The sequence below is a fragment of the Convolutriloba macropyga genome, unplaced genomic scaffold (genome assembly GCF_964194025.1).
Source record: "Convolutriloba macropyga unplaced genomic scaffold, txConMacr16.3 SCAFFOLD_5831, whole genome shotgun sequence".
NCBI lineage: Eukaryota > Metazoa > Xenacoelomorpha > Acoela > Convolutidae > Convolutriloba > Convolutriloba macropyga.
The window spans coordinates 9,883-15,240 of record NW_027452943.1 but is presented as its reverse complement, the minus strand read 5'-3'; the positions used below and the strand labels follow the sequence as shown (position 1 = coordinate 15,240).

The 5,358-nt window shown below is 42.2% G+C and overlaps 2 pseudogenes; both read right to left on the bottom strand.

Moving 5' to 3' along the window:
• LOC142357919 (large subunit ribosomal RNA) lies at positions 1-2,773 on the bottom strand (annotated as a pseudogene; the record flags this gene model as incomplete).
• A 1,684-nt stretch (positions 2,774-4,457) lies between these two features.
• Positions 4,458-4,609, bottom strand: LOC142357918 (5.8S ribosomal RNA; annotated as a pseudogene).
• Between the last annotated feature and the right edge of the window lie 749 nt (positions 4,610-5,358).

Here is a 5,358-nt window from a genome sequence, read left to right as displayed (position 1 = left end):
CCTGCGTTATCATTTTACAGATGTACCGCCCCAGTCAAACTCCCAACCTGACCCTGTCTCCAGGTGGGTTCAATCTAACTACTCCGATGCCAGGCATGGTGCAGTTTTGCGATTTTTCGCTTTAATTAGGCCATTTTATTCAAATGTGCCTTTACTTTTTGACTGGATTAGTAAAGTGACACCGAAAGTAGTGGTATTTCACTGACGAAAACCGAAGTTTTCTCCCACTTATTCTACACCTTTCGAGCCACTTCACAAAGTCAGACTAGAGTCAAGCTCAACAGGGTCTTCTTTCCCCACTGATTTAGCTTTGCCCGTTCCCAAAGCTGTGGTTTCGCTGGATAGTAGATAGGGGACAGTAGGAATCTCGTTAATCCATTCATGCGCGTCACTAATTAGATGACGAGGCATTTGGCTACCTTAAGAGAGTCATAGTTACTCCCGCCGTTTACCCGCGCTTATTTGAATTTCTTCACTTTGACATTCAGAGCACTGGGCAGAAATCACATTGCGTCAACACCGTTTCACCAGCCATCGCAATGCTTTGTTTTAATTAAACAGTCGGATTCCCCTTGTCCGAACCAGTTCAGAGTTCGAGTGTTTTTTGTGCAACAGAATAGACCTAAAGCATATCAGCTAGCAGTCAAACCAAACGCCAACAACCCGAAGGCCATCGCACGCTTTAGCAGACCGAAGCGTCAAACTAAAGGCTTGTTACACCCACTCCTCAGAGCCAATCCTTCTTCCGAAGGTACGGATCTATTTTGCCGACTTCCCTTATCTACACTGTTCCAAGACCAGAGGCTTTTCACCTTGGGGACCTGATGCGGTAATCGGTACGATTCACTCTCCTGACATCTGCTAAGCCAAACTTTTATGTGCCACCAGGAACAATTGGGACACAGCAAATGCTGCTGTGCTCTTGCACGCTTCGAGCCTTATCTCTGATTGAATCAATTCCAAGGACTCTACAACGTGTTATAAAGAAAAGATAACTCTTCCCCAAGGTCCCAATGACAAAGTTCGACCTCAATGACGTTGCCGTCTCAATGCCAGGAGAGTAAGTTCGGGAATTTTAACCCGATGCTCTTTCGAGACTCAGCAGTTTTCAAGAAACCACTATTCAAGACTTTGGCATTAGCCTGTCTTTTAGAATCGACTAACTCATGTGCAAACGCTGTTCACATGAAAGCCTTTCCCGCTTCAGTCCTCAAAGTTCTCATTTGAGTACTTGCTACTTCCACCAAGATCTGCTCCATTGATCGCTTCGCGCATACACTTGCGTGCATACTTTAGCGCAATCAATGTGTCCTCCTACACATGAATATCATTTTTGAGCTGGTGAGGCTCTTTTTCTCTAATCTAACTTGCGTTAGATATTGATATTCATGGTTGGGTATAGGCCACGAGCTCTAGTGCCATCCATTTTCAGGGCTGATTGATTCGGCAGGTGAGTTGTTACACACTCCTTAGCGGATTTCAACTTCCATGACCACCGTCCTGCTGTCAGTATCAATCAACACCTTTTGTGGTGACTCATGAGCAAGTAGTTAGGCGCCTTAACCCAACTTTTGGTTCATCCCACATCGCCGGTTCTGCTTACCAAAAGCGGCCCACAAAAAGCTTGCATTCATAGTCCAAGTGCAATTAAGTCACAAGGACATCTCACCGATTTATAGTTTGAGAATAGGTGAAGGAAAAATTTTCCCCCATTCCTCTAATCATTCGCTTTAACCGATGAAATTGCTTTGCGAAGATTTTTCAATCTTGCTCAAGCTTTTGCTATCCTGAGGGAAACTTCGGAGGAAACCAGCTACTAGATGGTTCGATTAGTCTTTCGCCCCTATGCTCAGGTCAGACGATCGATTTGCACGTCAGAACCGCTTCGGGCTTCCACCATGGTTTCCCGTGGCTTCGCCCTGCCCAAGCATAGATCACCATCTTTCGGGTCGTGTGCTACTTGCTCTGGATCAGTCATGCAATAAGAGCAAAACCGTCCGTGGTTGCGGGACACCGAATCGGCGCCCTCACCACACAAAGTAGTGCAATTCATAAAAATTACACTGTTCACTTTCATTTCGCGTGTGCGCTTTCAATGAGCGACAACACTTGCAAGCAACTCACACTCCTTGGTCCGTGTTTCAAGACGGGCTGTAGAGAGCATTGAATAGGAAGTTGAGGTCAGACAGGCAATCAAGATCAATTTATCTCATTTTGTTTAGAATCAACAAGAAGAATTCCGAGGAAAACTTCTGCTCGATTCATTAACAAGATTTGCCAAAAGACGACAACTACACTACTCGGTAGCCGAGAATATAATATCAAGGCATTGAGTATGGTAACGCTCACTCCAGTTCCCCTTCAACAGTTTCACGTACTTTTCACTCTCTCTTCAGAGTGCTTTTCAACTTTCCCTCACGGTACTTGTTTACTATCGGTCTCGCTTTATAATTAGCTTTTGGAGAGACATATCTCCAGCTTCGAGTTGCACTTTCAAACAACTCTACTCATAGGAATGAGCCATTATGACTGGTATCGAAAATGACCTTTACAGGATTTTCACCTTCTTTGATGCTACTTTCCAGTAGACATCAGGACAAATTCACCAGTCTAGCATCAAACCATACCGGACACCGAGAAATGTTGCCATTTCTCTTCCCGATGAGCTTTTCCCTGTTCATTCGCCATTACTAAGGGATTCTCAGTTGATTTCTTTTCCTCCCCTTACTGATATGCTTAAGTTAAGGGGGTTCTCTCGCCCAATTCAGGTTATGTAGTTGATTGTCTCTTAATTGGTTCACTGACCAATATGAGACAGAAACCGATTCAGCAGTTTTGTTCGCTACTACTATCAAACACAGGTCGAAGTTTCCATTCAGTCATTAATTCCAACTTTCAAATGTTGTTGTTTCAGCTTTCGCTTACTAGAAGCAACATAATACTCGCTGCAATACAGACCTCGGGAAACCCTCACCGTGAATAAGGTTCACTCACATATTTCACTACATTTTGCGTGGGATTGGAGATGAGGCTACTCGTTCTTGCTCAGTACTAGGCTGAAAATTAACGAAACTTCGTTACAAACGTTCACATGTTGATGTTTCCGCTTTCGCGTACTCGAAACAACATAATACTAGTCTTTGTAATTTAGTTTCATAATTTCAACTGTTCTCATGCAGAATTTTTGCTCATTCTTATCCCAAATTTTGACCTGGCTACTAGTTACACTCCTTGTACTTATTGCAAAATGACCACAAATTTCAACAGCTTTCACATGTTGCTGTTTCGGCTTTCGCTTACTACAGTCAACATAATACTCGTTGCAAAATAAGTGCTCGGCATCTGCAATTTTCCAAAGACGAAGTTTCGCCAGTTCAATTTTCGCTCGCCAATTATGGCTACTAATTCACACGGTACTGAGCTCAACAACATTAAATTTGTTCAGCAAGACTTTCACATGTTGATGTTTTGGCTTTCGCCTACTAGAAGCAACATAATACTCGTCTTGTTAGCTCATTCAATGAGAATAGCTTTTCCCGTTGAGAATTTTTGCCTTCAATTGGCGTTGTAGTGAGTTTGGCTACTCAGATCACCAAATACTTGTGACAATTCGAACCAGAAATGTTTTCAATTTTCACATGCTGATGTTTCGGATTCAACCTACTAGAAGCAGCATAATACTTGTATTCAACAATTTCTGTATCAAATCCCAGTTTTTCTCTGGTGCATCTTTGCCAAACTATTCCAAACTGCCTGAGTCTGAATACCAATTACAGGTACTAGTAAATGCACGTTACTAAGGACTATATAGTTCTAGGTTACTGTACACAACGACGTTCACATGTTGATGTTTCAGCTGCCGCTTACTAGAAACAACATAATACTTATCGTGCATACCTTTCCATAACTTGTCCTTTTCAGATGCATTAGTTTCCCTTTGTCTTGGCTTCTACAGTCAGACTGGCTACTAGTAACAGCACAGTACTAATCACATATCGTTCTACAGTTTGCAGACAACTTTCACATGTTGATGTTTCAGCTTTCGCCTACTAGAAACAACATAATACTCGCTGTATACATTTGTAGTTCTCTATGTAACTTTCATGTGAAGAAGTTTCGCCAGTCTTTTTGACTGTCTCAAATCTGAGTCATGCTTAGGCTACTAGTTGCTTCATAGTACTTATCGCCTCGAGATCATTGAACAAAACTTGATTTTCACATGTTGCTGTTTCAGCTTCCGCTTACTAGAAACAACATAATACTAGTCTCATTAAGTTCCGTCTCTTTGCAATTTTCTTATGAAGAAAATTCGCCATCACAATGACTCCAGCAGTTCTTGATCAAGGAATGCAATCATTGATCAGAATGCTATTATTTGAATCGGTTCTGCTTTAAGTGTTCCAATTTTATTGGAAGCACCAACAATAGAACATCAATGTGTTCAATCGAGAGTTATATAACCCTGAATCGGACGCAGTCAACAGCCGAAGCCGAGACCGCCTTTTGCGTTAGAGAGGTCGGTAAACAAATCTTGCGATTCATACCGAATTAACACATATAGCTGTGCTCCTCTTCGTAAAGCGAGCCAAGTGATCCCCTGTTGAAGGATGTATTTGGACCAATCTAGTAGCATTTGGTTTCCAACAAGCTCTCCCAAGTTAGCTTACTTATTGGGCTTTTCAACCAATTCGGTTGGCTACAAGCATCATCAAAGTACTAGCCACAGTTTGATCGCAAAATTCTACGACTTTCACATGTTGATGTTTCGGCTTGCGCTTAGCCTACTATAAGCAACATAATACTAGTCATATCATAGAGCGTGATCAGCTTGTGACGTTCTCATGATGAAGTTTCACCAACAGTGTCTCACTTCGAGCTTAAATCCAGCTACTAGTAACTACACAGTACTGACTGCAACGATAACTTTTATCTATACCTTTCACATGCTGCGCTTTCGGCCAGGGCCTACTAACGTCAACATAATACTCGATATAAACTTTTGTTCATGATGCAGCTTCCCCATGCAGAAGTTTCGCCTTCAAATGCTCTCTTGGCCATATGACGTAAGAAAAGGTTACTAGTAACATCACAGTACTAGCCACAGTTTGATTGCAAAATTCTACGACTTTCACATGTTGATGTTTCGGCTTGCGCTTAGCCTACTAGAAGCAACATAATACTAGTCATATCATAGAGCGTGATCAGCTTGTGACGTTCTCATGATGAAGTTTCACCAACAGTGTCTCATTTCGAGCTTAAATCCAGCTACTAGTAACTACACAGTACTGACTGCAACGCTAACTTTTATCTATACCTTTCACATGCTGCGCTTTCGGCCAGGGCCTACTAACGTCAACA